We start from the raw sequence: 16,037 nt of genomic DNA, 5'->3' as shown, positions 1-16,037 counted from the left end.
TATTTTATTCAAGATGAAGTTTATTTTTCTCTACAGTAGGGCTTGAAACAAGAGTAAACGTAAGTGATGAAGCAAAATGTAAGTAATTAAAGTCCTCAAAGGTGGATTTTTCCTTTGTGCCCTAAAGGCTATTCATTCTCAAAATTTTCCATCAACCACTCCCTACATGGTGAACAAAGAACAACTTGGTGGCAGCGCTGAGCACTGAGATCTCTGCTTTGCTTCTCTGGTTTCCCTTTCTTAAGTCTCTCCAAGCACCCAGTTTGTGATATGCTATTGGAGACACAGATGTTTCACTTGCTTTTTCATCCGAGTAACAGATTCATTGAAATCATGGACAATCTGAGAAAAAAACAAAATCCTCCGAACTGCCATCTTATCACCAAACATAACCAGTGGTAATATCTTGGTGCACTTCCTGTCAGTATTTTTTCCCCACCTGTGCAAAGGTGCCCCCTCCGGCCCCTATTTGGTTATGATCATACCAGAGTGCCAAACTGTACCCCAATCTGGCAAATGCTAATATACTCCTCATAGCTGTTTTAAAAAGCTGCATAATACTTCATTAGTGTTAGGAACATCTGTTTAACCATTTTCATATAATTGGATATTCCAGTTTTTAATCTTTGCCAACAAACCTCTGTGAAAAATATTTAATAATCTTTCTTTAGAACAGGCTCCTAGAGGTGGAATTACTAGGTAAATGGTACAAGAAAGTTTAAGGTTAGTTACTGATACTGTCAACACCCTTCCAAAAAAGGCTACATTAATTTATATTAGCACCAGCAATGGAAAAGCATTTCCCTGAGTATTGCTTATCATTTCTTAGGCTTTTCTTTAATTTGATTGATAAATATAGTATCATTTTTCCACATGGTACAAATTATTATGAGTTGCTTATGAAAATGTTAAAGGCTGTTAACTAATTCAAGACAATAATGTAACAATCATTAACATTTTAAAAATATTTCTTGACTATTGATTTTAAAGTGGTTGGAGATACATAGTTATACAAGTCCAACATGAAATACTTGAAGCAAAAGCAACTTAGTCCTGTTCTTTGAGGACTATGTCCTTTTAAACCATTCTTTCTGTATGGTGGTGCTACTTCCCTGCCTGGAGTGCCCTTCTGAGCTTGCTGTAGCTGGCAGATCTAATAAGGCTCAGAACAAGTGACACTTGTCGGAGAATTGTTCTCATTCTTTTCCTGCCTGGTGATCCTAGCACTTCACACATAGTTCACTTTTCTCCTACAGCGTTCTGTAGTGGCATTATTAGGTAGTGTTAAAACATTTATAGGCTTTAGAGGCAGATGGATGTGGGATCAAGTGCATTATTTTCTGACTATGATTTTAGACAAATTACAAACCTAAGGCTATGTAACCTCATCCGTAAAATAGGGATTTAAATTTGATCTCAAGAGTATAAGGATTAAATGAGCTAATTTGTCCAAAGAGGTCAGCATAGTGCCTGGTCTACTGTAAATACTGAATAATGGGCAGCTGCCATAGTCCTGTCTCTTTTACCAGCTGAAGGACTGTCAGAGATACTGGGCCATATCACTTGGCTTCTAAGGAGTACTGTAGAGCCTGGCACGCTGAAGAGAGGATCCATAAATGGATATGTTAGTTTCTGATAGAATATTAAATTAAAAAAATTGCTCTGCAGACATGATTGTTCATATATAAATACATGTGGACACAGACCTGCCCATATGCTGTCCTCGTTAAGGTCTTTCCAGATATATTCATGGGCCCTTTCCTGACCTGTACTCTCCATCTTGTGGGCTGACCACACTTCTGCTTGCTTATCCTCATAGTCCCTGCTGGGTTCTCAACCTCACACACACTGAGGACATTAACACTCAACCCACAAAGTTGCTTCAGCATTAAATGAGATAATATGTTGAACATACACAGTAGCATGCAATAAAGGGTAAGTTAAAAAAAAATCACCTTCTTTGTGAAGACTTCCTCAACCCTTCCAGATATGCTAGTCTTTCCAGCTTTTACACTTTCATAACAAACTAATATTAGCACTTTTCATTGCTGTTCTGTCTCAGAACAATTCAAATATAAGCAATTGAAGATTAAAAAAAATAGAATACCACTGAGTATGTTTGTTATTTGCCAAATGTTGTTAGCACATACCTACCTTTTCTATTTTAAGTGTTACAACCCTTTGAAGGGGGTAGTTTTAGCCCCATTTCACAGGTGAGGAAAGTGAGGCTTAGAGAGGTTAATCAATAGGTCCAAAGTCAATCAGATATTAGGCTATGGGTAAAAGGGAACCCCTTTAGTGTTCCTAGCACACACCATACTCTCTGTAACATAGCAGAGCTTAAAAACTATGTGCTGACTGAATAAACAAGTGAACATATTTAACTTAAAGATTCAGTAAAATAAAGAATAAGGCAATTATCAAAAAATTATTTTTTAAAGCTTTTAGTTATTCCTATTATACAAATTTCAAATATACCTCAAAATCCATCACCCACTAGGAATTCTCAAATCATATGTGAAAAAAACTAGTCTAGGATTTACTGTCCAGGTTATGAGGCATTACAAACTATCTGTATACAATGTAATAAAGAAATAATGAAGAATTCCTTTAGGTTGAATTCTGTGGCAAACTGAAATCCAGAACTCAACTATTTTTATTCTATCAGGAAAGGCGACCACTCTTAACTCTGTAAGACTACTTTCTATGCATAGAGAACTACATTTTCCTCCTGATAGTAATTTAAGTGTTCCTTAATGGTGTTAACATGACAAAACAAACCACCTGTAGGTGAAGATATGTAGTGTCTAGCCCTTACATATTGAGATTGCCACATTAAGCTCTAGTGAATGTCGAGTAGCCTGATCTTGAGATATAAATAACCAGCAAGGGCAGGATGGCAACTATCAGCTTGGGTCATGCAGGTTACTGAACAGAAGTCAGATGGTAACTAATTCTAGTCACTACTGAGCAGAATGGAATTTGAACCAGTGACCCAGAGATGGAAGCTCTGACTTTCATTGAAACAACAACAACAAAAAAGTACAACTTTCTCAGTACTGGGAAACTAAATTCTTAAAACTGGGTTAAAAGCCAAGATTTCCTTCATTTTTCTGTTTCCACACTATTTGTAGCACTGAAATAAATAAGCTGATGATTTTTGAGACATATTTAAAAATCCATTGGTTTGTCACCAGTTCACTGCAGATTTATCTATGATACTAAAGACTATCTGGCCTGCTCTTGAAAAAAGTTTTATAATTAATTATGTGTGCTAAGCCCTAAACTTGGGCATCAATTTACTACTCCTTTGTGGAAAAAGAAAAGTTCACAGTGTAGTAACTCTGAAAATAACTTTTGCTTTATTATTGTCTGAGGGGACTAATAATTCAAGTTGTCAAATAAGAGCAGTATCTGCTTGCTGTGAGTGAGGGCAGCAGGAACATGCATCTCTGGGCAGCGCTGTTACATCAGCTCTCCCACTCTTTACCTCACTCATTTAAAATGAACAATAAAAGTTTTCTTTAATTAGCTACTGGTGTGCATTAACATGATCATGATTAAACCATAAAAACCAACTGTACATTACTCTGGTCCCCTCTTCCATATGTTTTGAATTATTCTGTTTGAAAATGTACTTTGCGTCCCTTTTAAAAGTTCGACCTTCTGCTTTCAGAGAATTAAATGCATATTACTGCAGTGAAGAAGATAATGTTTCAGACCTCCAGGCATATATTAAACACACTGGCAGCACTTGAGACAAAATGCTTTACTTATTAGATACTTCCTATTCTAAACAGTGTCATCAAAGGCTAAAAACAAAATCCATATAAAAGCTGCACAATGCTTCCACACAGAACCCGTGCCAAAATCCCTGTACTTTCCAACTAATGAGGAAAGGATGTGTACTCTTAACATATGAATGTAAGATTTTCCAAGCATTCACTTTAGGAAACTGGGCTATTGATTCCATATGGGTTATGTTAAATGAAACTGTATTGGTAAAATAACCTTTAAGATATCTGGCATGATAACTATAATTAAACAATATTTAAAAGACTAAAACAAAAGGGAATTTGGTTCCACAATGGCTAATTAAAATAAAATGAAAAAACACAGCATGCCATCTATCAAGATAAATTGTTATTGCTTAAGAACTATTTAAATACTGTTAAAATATACTTTTAGATAAAATCTGAAAGAGCTGGAAAAATATTTGTGGCTTAAAAATGGATAGTTTGGTGAAGAAAAAAATATAGGACTCTTGAAATTTTATGCGAAGATAACAGCTTTAAAGCCTTGAGCACAACCAGATGGTACTTAAAACAGAGGAATTCTGCAGTTTCACTATCAATGGGTTTCAATATGAGAAGATTTTTCAATAGCTAGGAAAACATGTCAAGCTGATAGTTTACTTCTTCGATCATTTCAGCGCATTTTCCCATCCTTTCACAGCTATACATGGCACAGATACTAGCCACCATGGAAGAGGTGCTGAAAGCTGTACTAGTAGCTGGGGAGCTGTAGCTAATTCCTCCTCTTAATATATGGAGATAGGTAAGTTTACCAGCTCGCTCTGGAGTCTGGCAAGAGCCATAGTATCTCAGGAATGGTGGCTAAAACCAAACTTAGGTATGTGATAATACCAAAGACTGCATTAAAATAATTTCAAATGAAATTAATTAGATGTTCTTCAGTGTCATTTGGGAGCACAGAATGAGAAGCTTGACTGACTGAAGCTTCTGGTTTGGCCATATCAACATTTTTAACGAGCACATTCAAAAGACAGCCTCATTAATAAAAATGCTGCAAATAAACGGATAATTTTTCAAAGAAAAATATGTAGAAACCAACCTCTTGAGAATTAACAAGTTCTAAAACAAATATAATTTTTCCTTGATGGAGGACAAAAAAGGGCAATTCAGCATCTATTCCAAAGTTTTAACTCACTTTACTTGCTTTAATTTATCATTTAAGCAAACCTTAACTACACACTGAACATAGATATAACTACATATTTTTCCACCATCCTATTATAATTACGGTTCTATTAACAGCAACACTGAAGTAATATTTCGACCATGCAACAGTCATACTTTAACCATCATTAAAATATCTTTTGCCAATCACGGGATCATTTCTCATGTCTTATAAATTATGAAAAAATCAAGTGTGAAACCACAAAATCAAAGTGACAATCACATCTGTATATCACTGTGACACTCTAATTTTACTGCCCTTGCTAAAATGTAGTAGTGTTTTCAAAGAAGAAGAGATCTTACAAAATCAAATACAAAAAAAAAAAAAAATCAGTTACAGTATTTTAATGGCATCACATACTGGAATCACAAAGAATTTTGACAGACTTGAAAAAATTATGTGTCTCATTGTTTAAACATTTGCAAACATACTCTTCTAGCTGTATCTTTTAGAAGTTTGCTTTTTGGGATGGGGTAGGGTGATGCTGGTGGGAGAGGTTCATTGTATATGACTTTAACACGGAGACAACCTACTCTGGAAGCTTTACACAAAGAGCAAATTGTCATAACACTCCGCAAGACTTAATTCAACTTGATGAATTAATTTAATCAAGTAAACAACAAAGCATAAGTCTCAAATTTTCATTGGTGTCAGCCATGCACTTGATGAATATGTGATTTTATACATGAATTACCATCACAGCTCAATGATATGCTAGGTAAAATGTGCCTAAGCCACATTAACTAAAAATTCATAAGGAATAAACTGCCTTCTACAGGAAACATGTTTATGTTATTTTCTACTTAAAAACCAAACTTGAACAAGTACTGTGTGCACTGGGGCTTTACAGATACAGAGGGCTTAGAAAAGAAGGGCTTTTTATATTTATTTCTCTAAGCCACATGTTCCACCAGATCCCACATGATATAATTGCTCCCAGTTGATGGCAAAAAAGGTTTTCACAATACTGCAGTAATTATGCAAAAGAGCAGAACTAATGATACCCATCACTGCTTAACAAACAGAATGGTAGAGTACTACAGTTTCAAGTTTTCCCTTTCATGAAGTTACTTTTCCGGCTCTTTGAAGTAACACTATGAGGCCACTACAGCTTGCTAAGTATCAGTTCAAATATTCACATTTCAAGACCAGAGCTAAATGCAATAAAAGCAGCATGGAGATAGTTCAGGCAAGGTTGTGCTTTACTATAGCCCATGTTTGGTCTATTGTTCTAATTAAGGTTGTAAATTACAAAAAGGGACCAGTTCTAGTGCTAAACAGACTATAATACCTTGACCATTATCAGGGTGTTTCAGCATAAGCCAAACAAACAAACAAAAAAGTATACATACCAAACTACCCACACAAGTTTACATCCTACTTGAGATTTTATCTGCAGTGCTGACCTTTAAACTTTTGTGTCTGTCTGTCCTTTTATACATATATGATTTCATAGGATAAGCTCATTTTCAGGAGCTTCTAAATTCATGGAAAAAAAATTAGTTCCAGGTGAAACTGCATGGAAGGTCTTAACTCAGAAAACAGTTTTCATCCTTTCTCCCTCTCTTTCTCTATGTCACACATAAAATTGGAATAGGTTGTTTTTTTTTTTTTTTTCATTCAAGGAGACTGGATCTACTTGATTTATACTAACTTCTGAATTTAAGTTTGACTTGTTTGCTTTTTGTTATGAATTCAGTTTTTAAAAAATAAAATGACACATTCTGGGGACTTGGATCTTAATCAAAATAGATGCCTTTATATCAGAAACAACAACCTGCTTTGAAATGACTCCGGATGTTAATTCCTAAAAAGTGGCTACTGTGTGTACAAGGTAACTATTCTTCATACTGATGAAATCCAAGGTTCACTCCACTGATGTCAATGTGGAAACCATTTTGTCTCATGGCTGCTTAAAGATTTTCAATAGGATTAAATCAGCGGCAAGTCCTTATTATATCAGGGTTTACAATAGTGTCTGAGTTGGAGTCTGTTTCTCATAGAATTTTACTGAGAGACTGACTTAGATTGGCTCCTTAGAGCTAGTCTGATTTTACTAGAAACAACTGTATCACATCAGCCACTCTCATAAACTTGCCTTAAGATTGAATCAGCCCTGACCCTGAAGCAGATGAAAGTTTACCGAGCCTATGCATTCTCCGTTAAGAGTCATAGAAAAGTTTGCATTTAGTTTTTGCAGCAGGGCAGAAGTAGAAAATGCTTATTAACCACTCTAGCCTTTGCCTTGCAACTATGAACCTGATTTTCTGATAAGAAAACTACAGTTGAACTTAGAGAACGTTCTACTGATAAAAATACATACAAACTCTTATTTGATTATTTTATCCTTCAAATCACACATACTCCTTTACGGAAACAATGTAGGGTTTATGGAAATGAAGCAAGAGCATGCTCCTACAACTCATTTCCCCCTAGTTTTCAGTACAAGTTAAAAATAACGAAAGTGGTTTAGGTATATTCATAATTAACTTTATCCAGTAGCTGGTTTGCACTGTCAAACAGAACATAGTTATTTAACATAAATACGAAGCTGATTTTCATTATTATTTATTTACTAAATTCAAACAAACCTGGTTCAGTTAACTGTAGATTCTCCTCAAAATAAACCTGAATCTCAGTATTCTCTACTATGTAGTTGATTTTAGTGAAGCCCATCAAGAAAGACATTGAATAGAGGGTCACATACAAACTTTTTTATTGGCTACCCTTTAGCTTCATGATAGCAGATCAAATCCAAACTGAACTAAAGCTACATATTGATTCTCTGTGTGTTCTCATATGTTATCAATACCTTAATGATGCATGCAATGGACTTGAAATGCAAAATAGCCAAGATGTTAGAGAAAAACATTTGCTTATACCTTGCAGTCAATTCTTTTCCATTAGAAGAACTTTGTTCTGTGCTGCTACTCCATAAAAACCATTACTAGGCCAAAATGATCTTCCGCACAAACTGCTTTGATCATAGACTCTCCCTTTAATCCTAAGAAATCTGAAGTATTCTCTAATCAGGTAAATATTCCTTTTTTTTTTTTTTAATCAGGTAAATATTCCTAACAACAGTTGAGGTCAGCTAGCCCTACACCATCAGTTAATTTTCTTTTCTTTATATATATATATTTTTAAAAGATTCTATTTATTTATTTATGAGAGAGAGAGAGACAGACAGACAGACAGACAGAGAGAGACAGAGAGGCAGAGGGAGAAGCAGGCTCCATGCAGGGAGCCTCATGTGTGACTCCATCCCCAGACTCCAGGATCACGCCCTGAGCCGAAGGCAGGTGCTAAACCGCTGAGCCACCTAGGCGTCCCAATCAGTTAATTTTCATATGCTGATACGTCCTAAATAATTCCTGCTGTTCTGAGAAAACAACTTTCTATATATTAATGAAGGTAATACAACTTATATCTTAAGGATATTCTTGATTATGTAGAATTGCTTGAATAAAAGTTCAGAAGTTAAAAAGAAAATGTAGATTGACTCCCAAATATCAAGCATTATCTCTACAAACTTTAAAGCAGTAAGCCTGGAAATTTCCGAGAAAAATTTTTCAAAAAAATTTAAAATAAATTTTTAATATATTTTAACCATAGCTGTTACATGATTCTAGATGGTTTTATCAGAATGTCTCATTAACATTAAATTTCAGAAGATCATATTCACAACAGCTTACCAATTAGCATTATTAAAGAGGAGTGTTCTTAATATTTAAAGTTTACATCTCTCTAAGCTATTTAAAGAATAAAGGTTCTTTTCTTTAAATGATATTTTAAATGTAACATTATTCAGTCAAGTATGCTTAATATTTGGACTTTAGCTATAACAATTTTATCAATATTAAATACTTCCTAAACTTCTTGAAGATACAATGGCAAATTAATCAAAATGTGTAAAAAATATTTCATATTATTCATTCATTCAACAAATTCTTATTGAGCATATACTATGTTCCAGGAACATAGCTAAGGATACAACAGAAACAAAGATCTTGCCTTCATGGAATTTACAATATAGTTGGGAAGTCAGATCATAAATTTCATGTCTTTCTCTCTCTCTCTTACACACACACACACACATCCCTGTATTTGCTGATGGATTAGACTGTTGGAATATTATGAGAGGAAGATAAGACAAAAATGATTTGAATTTTTTGCCTGAGCAATTAGAAGAATGGAGAAAGAAGGGCAGTCCAGGTGGCTCAGAGGTTTAGCACTGCCTTCAGCCCAGGGTATGGTCCTGGAGACCCAGGATCGAGTCCCATGTCGGGCTCCCTGCATGAAGCCTGCTTCTCCCTCTTTCCCCCACCCCATCTCTCATGAATAAATAAATAAAATCTTAAAAAAAAAAAAAAAAAAAAGAAAGAGGACTTCCCAGGTTATGTAAGCAGCTTCTATGTGTTGTTATACCAATGCTTTAATAATCCACCTTTCAAACTTTGCCTATTTTCCTAAGAATCATAAATGACCGCAGTAGTCTTTGTGCAGGGAGATGATGACACATCACTATACCGAAATTCCCCAAGAATTCTCTAGTTTAATTATGAGGTCTTCCTACTTCTTCTAACAAACAAAACCCCCAATCAGCTAAGAACCATTCAAAGGAGAACTATAATTAGAAATGGTTTTCCGGGGTTGGGTCTAGACCTCATTCTGCACAAATACTTGGAGGACAGAATAGTGGGCCAAGACATGGAATCATGCCACATCACCAGAAAATCAAAATGAGATGTAGAGTATTTCCTGGGAGGATTTTGGCTCTGGAACAGTTAAGATTGACAGAATATTAGTGAGTTGAGTTGGAGAAAGGGAGAAGAGAGGCCTGCACTCTTACAAGACCTTACTATCTCTAATTGTCTTTGAACATTTCTACTAAGATGTCCCGTTATCAATATCATGTATCTAAAAGATCACCAGAGGTCCAAGTTGAAAATGGCAGTGACAGGTGGGTACTGGATTTCTGGGCTGCTAGCATGGTCCAGAGCACAGCTGGGACCTTCCAAGTCAACAGTGATACCCACAGCAAGGAGGTCTCAGCTCGCACATAGACAGCCTTCTCCTACTTCTTGGCATTCTCCAGTGCAGGAGTGAGCATGCTGAAAGTCTTTCTGAATTGGCATCACAGAAAGCATGATAGACCCAAGTTTGTCCCCCCATCTCCACATTAGGTCCAAGCTCTTTCTGTGGAGAGATCTTAATCATATTCTATACCATAATTCTCATGTGAATCCACTTCCAACTGGCCACAAAGATGAATAAAGAGAACCTGGACCACTACTCAAGGTGGACCACAGCACTGGTTTGGACCAGGACTCTTTATGTGGACATGGGACCTTAAGCTCACCTTTCTTACTTGTATCAAATGTTGACTAGTACACTGATCTTCCGTCTCCTGCTCAAGGCAGGAGAGGGCTTGAATAACTTACATTGGTCAAAAAATAAATTAAAGAAAAAAATCACGATAACATCTAAAATATCTTTTCCCAAAAATATCACCTTTACAACTTCTTATTTGTTTCCTTCCCCAGAGGCTCAAACATTAAATATGCCTTCCTGGTCCCTACCAAGTACTGCTGGTCATTACTTCACTGCTTTAGTTATTCTTGATGTTTCCTTTGTATTTATTATTCTCGTCAGCCCTTTTCATTCTCCACTGGGTAATTACAAATATTTCCTTTTTTTTTTTTTTTTTTTTTTTTACAAATATTTCTTAATTGGTGTCTCTGGTCTCTCCCTTTCCTAACCTATCCCATATAGCACTGCCAGGTTATTTTCCTCAAAACATTTAAAATATTTACTTACAAACATTTGTCTCACTAGAATGTAAGGTCCATGAAAACAGGATTTTTTGTGCTTATTTTTCTACTTTATCACCCGCACCCAGAACATGTGCTTGGTACACAGTAGGTACCCCGTAAATATTTAATGAAAGAATTAAGAAAAAACTGACATGAATCATTTCCAAGGTGCTTATTTAGGTCCCTGGGTGAAAAAGTAGACACAAGGATCCGTTAAACTTGAAGCCTACCGGGCAGCCCCCGTGGTGCAGCGGTTTAGCGCCTCCTGCAGCCCAGGGCGTGATCCTGGAGACCCTGGATCGAGTCCCACGTCAGGCTCCCTGCATGGAGCCTGCTTCTCCCTCTGCCTGTGTCTCTGCCTCTCTCTCTCTCTCTCTCTCTCTCTCTCTGTCTCTATGAATAAATAAATAAAATCTTAAAAAAAAAAAACTTGAAGCCTACCTTCTACGTTAGAGATACTTAAGATGCTTTCAGAACACGTGTTCCAAGATTGAAAGAAATAAGGATTTGGACTTGTTGCAGTAACAGTAAGAACACAGGCTGAAGGAATCACATAAATGAAGAGACAAAGACAGAAAAGAACATGAATGAATGTATGGCAAAAGCAATGCCCCATTTGACTCAAACAAAAGAGGTATTAATACTGGAGGATGAGGCTGCGAACGCAGGATAAAGCAAGACTCTAGGTGGTAGGTTAAAAAAATGGCATTCTTTGGGTGTGTATACACACACCACATCTTCTTTATCCATTCATTTTTCGATGGACACCAAGGCTTCTTCCACAGTTTGGCTCTTGTGGACACTGCTGCTATAGACTAAGTCACAGAGAAGGACCAACATTATATGGTTTCACTCATATGGGGAATATAAAAAATAGTGAAATGAATTGTAGGGGAAAGGAGAGAAAATGAGTGGGAAAAATCGGAGAGGGAGACAAACCATGAGACTCCTAACTCTGGGAAATGAACAATCTGGGATGGGGTGACTGGGTGATGGTACTGAGAGGGCACTGGATGGGATGAGCACTGGGTGTTATACTATATGTTGGCAAATCGAACTCCAATAAAAAAAATACAAAAAAAAAAAAGAAAGAAAATAGAATTCTTAGCTTTTTTTGCCAGTCATCTTTAAAGTAGAGCCTTTTGACCATCTAAATCAAAATAATCTAAGGCACCTGTTAAAACAGAGATTCTCAGGCCACGCCAAAAGTATCTTACCTGAAGGTGACACCTGGTGACCTGCCTTATAACAAGCTCCCAGTAATTTATATGCACACTAATATTTGAAAACATTGCTATATATAATGGAATGCTAAAAGAACTTTCTAAGCAAATAAATGATAAATGGTGCTTGAGAAAAATTAGTGTGATCAAATGTGCAGTTGGGAGTAGGGAATGGGGGGCAGAGACTGCAGGTAGCACCACCAGTTAGAAAGCAATTGGCCAGATGACTAACATGGGAATGTGAAATTAAGTAATACATGGCATAGTGGGCATTTCCTCTATGAAGCCTTTCCTTTATGAGCCCACAATAACTCCTTTCTCTTCTACAGTCCTGGAGGACATACTATCTTCATCATTTATCTGATACTTAGCATATGCTACCTTCTTTTTTTTTTTTTTTTTTCATATGCTACCTTCTATTGCTATTTTCTTTTAAGCCTTTTGCTCTATCTCTTAATTAGATTGTAGAACTCAAGTCCAGAAACATGCTATGCTCATTTTTGTCAATCCTGTGCACGAAGCATGTACACGAGGTAAGATAAGTATTTTGGAGGACAGTGATGATGGTGATTAGGTTGGCAACACAGATTACCTAACGAGTTGATTCCCTGATATTCTCTAAAGCAATACCAAAGCACAGATAGCACTTATTGCATGCTTAGAATGTGCCTAATACTTTTCTGTGTGCACTTGGTAAATGTTAGGCACTATTCTGTATCAACTCATTTAATCCTCAGAACTCTCTAAAATGAGGACTAGTATTAAACCCATTTTAAGATAAAGAAACTAAGGCCCAGATAAGTAACTTGCTCAAAAATCACACAAATGATTGTTAAATGGTGCAGTTGGGATTTGAATATTGGGAATATGATTCCAGAGCTCATTTTAATATCATAATCTACACAGTCTCTATTTCAGAACCTTATTTATTCCTATCATAGCCCTTATCACAGTTGAAATTTTTAAACCTTGTTGTTGTTTTTGTTACTGTCTCCCTACTAGATGGCAAGATCCATAATTGTAGGGATTAGTTAATTTCATTTACTATTACATATCTTGTGTTGGGCACATAGTAGATACTCCACAAATATATGCCTTATAAATAAATGAGTGAATAAAAAAGTAAAAAGAAGTAGGAGAAAAGAGTAGAGGAATGAAGCAACAGATATCATTTAAGTACCTAAGGGACTAGTAAGGCTTTTATTACTGCAGATTTCAGACAGATGGCTTCTCAGAGAAAGCCTTCATCAATACATGAATGTATTTTGAAATGCTGAAAGGAAAAATCCATTTGCAAGGTGCTGGGACCAGGTGTGTCTGTTTCAGCATATCACTGTATTCAAGAACAGGAAACAGAGCTTGGAGATAGAGCACTGCACTGGGGAACTGAAGACCTGGCTGAGTTCCACTGTTTCCACTAAGTCACACCTGTGTGCAGCTATGTGGGAAAAAACTGTCTTTGTTCACAGCTTTCCTTTTGTTGACATGGAATTAAAATAGAGTAATCTAGGCCAAATTCAAATTCTCAGTTCAATGCATCTGAATCATGCTTCTTAGAGCTGGAACAGGTTCTGGGGCTCATTGTTTCCAGAGATTTTCAAACTATTTTTTAGCCATAATACTCTCTCTTCAAAGAAAATCTTATGGGGTGATGGAGTAGTCGGTGAGGGACAGGTAGGCATTATGCACAATATGGAAAACAGACAAAAGTAAAGTTGCTCCAGGATGGTTTTATTATAAATGTTATATGCATATGGATTTGAGGGCCACAAAACTCAAATCTGCTACTGGTCAACCACTCCTTGATATAATTTTTAAAAAGTCTTTTTAAATATCAGTTAACGTACAGTGTAATATTAGCTTCAGGTGTACAATATAGTGATCCAATGCTTCCATACAACACCCAGTAATCACCATACCGAGTGCACTCCTTAATCTCCATCACCTATTTTACCCATTTTCCTCTGCACTTGGTTCTGGTAACCATCAGTGTGTTTGTTCTCGGTAGTTAAGAGTATGTTTCTTGGTTTGCTTCTTTCTTTTTCCCTTTGCTCATTTGTTTTGTTTCTTAAATTCCACATATGAATGAAATCATATGGTGCTTGTTTTTCTCTCACTTATTTTGCTTAGCATAGTGTTCTCTAGCTCCATCCTTGTCATTGCAAATGGCAAGACTTCATTCCTTTTCCTAGCTAATATTCATTGTATATCTATGCCACATCTTCTTTATCCATTCAACAGTCAATGGACATTTGGACTGTTTCCATAATTTGGCTATTCTAAATAATGCCGCTATAAACATTGGTGTGCATGTATCCCTATGAATTAGTATTTCTGTATTCTTTGGGTAAATACCTAGTAGTGTAATTGCTGGATCATAGGGTAGTTCTATTTTTAACTTTTTGAGGAACTTCTATACTATTTTCCAGAGTGGCTGCACCAGTTTGAGTTCTCCATGGTGGCAGAGGCTTTTCCTATATCCTCATCAACACCGGTTGTTTCTTGTGTTGTTGATTTTAGCCATTCTCAGAGGTATGAGGTGATACCTCACCGTAGTTTGATTTGCATTTCCCTGATGATGAGGGATACTGAGCATCTTTTCATGTGTCCGTTGGCCATCTGGATGTCTTCTTTGGAAAAATATCAATTCGTGTCTTTTGTTCACTTTTAAATTGGGTTATCCACTTTTTGGGTGTTGAGCTGTATAAGTTATATATTTTGGATACTACCCCTTTATCATGTATGCCATTTGCAAATATCTTCTCCTATTCTGTAGGCTGCCTTTTAGTTTTGTTGGTTGTTTCCTTGCTGTGCAGAAGCTTTTTATTTTGATGAATTCCCAATAGTTTATTTTGCTTCTGTTTTCCTTGCCTACAGAGACATATCTAGAAAGAAGCTGATAAAGGCTGATGTCAAAGAAGTTACTGCTTGTGTTCTCTTCGAGGATTTTTATGGTTTCCAGTCTCACATTTAGGTCTTTAATCCATTTGGAATTTATGTTTGTGTATGTTGTAAGGAAGGGGTCCAGTTTCATTTCTCTGCATGTTGCTGTCCAGTTTTCCCAACACTATTTGTTGAAGAGACTGTCTTTTTCACATTGGATACTCTTTTCTGCTTTGTCATAGATTAATTGACCATACAGTTGTGGGTTCATTTCTGGGTTTTCTATTCTATTCCACTTATCTATGTGTCTCTTTTTGCGCCAGTATCATACTGCTTTGATCACTACAACTTTGTAATATAGCTTGAAGTCCAGAATTGTGATGCCTACCCCTTTGCTTTGCTTTGCTTTTCCAAGGAGGTTTCTTTAGCTATTTGGGGTCTTTTGTGGTTCCATACAAATTCCACATTCAGCGGAATTTATTTCTGGGTTGCAAGGATGGTTCAATATTTGGAAATCAATCACTGTGATACACATTATTAAAAGAAAGGATAAGAATCATGCGATCCTCTATAAGATGCAGAAAAAGCATTTGACAAAGTAAAACGTTCATTCATGATAAAAACCCTCAACAAAATAGGTCTGGAGGGAACATACCTCAATGTAATAAACCCACTGCAAATATCCTAAATGGGGAAATACTGAGACCTTTTTCTCTATGGTCAGGGACAAGACAGGGATGTCCACTTTCACCACTGTTATTTAACACAGCACTGGAAGTTCTAACCACAGTTATCAGACAACAAAAAGAAATAAAGATATCTAAATTGGAAGAAGTAAAACTTTTACTATTTGCAGATAACACGATAATATATATAGAAAACCTGAATGACTCAACCAAAAAACTAGAACTTATAAACTAATTCAATAATGTCACAGGATACAAAATCAATGTACAGAAGTCTGTTGCATTTCTACACACCAATAATGAAGCAGCAAAAAGAGAAATGAAGGAATCAATCCCATTTACAATTGTACCAAAAACAAGACAATACCCAGGAATAACCTTAACTAAAGAGGTGAAAGACCTGTACTCCGAAAACTGTAAAACACTGATGAAAGAAATCAAAGAGAACA

The 16,037-nt window shown here is 36.2% G+C and overlaps 1 protein-coding gene across 13 annotated transcripts in view; it reads right to left on the bottom strand.

Annotated features, from left to right (window-relative positions):
* The window catches only part of VPS13B (vacuolar protein sorting 13 homolog B), a 733,948-nt gene that overhangs the window by 199,330 nt on the left and 518,581 nt on the right, over window positions 1–16,037 (bottom strand). The window lies entirely within an intron of this gene.

The sequence above is a fragment of the Canis lupus genome, chromosome 14 (genome assembly GCF_048164855.1).
Source record: "Canis lupus baileyi chromosome 14, mCanLup2.hap1, whole genome shotgun sequence".
Lineage (NCBI taxonomy): Eukaryota > Metazoa > Chordata > Mammalia > Carnivora > Canidae > Canis > Canis lupus.
Note: the sequence above shows the minus strand (reverse complement) of the source record. Positions and strands in the feature narration are given on the sequence as shown.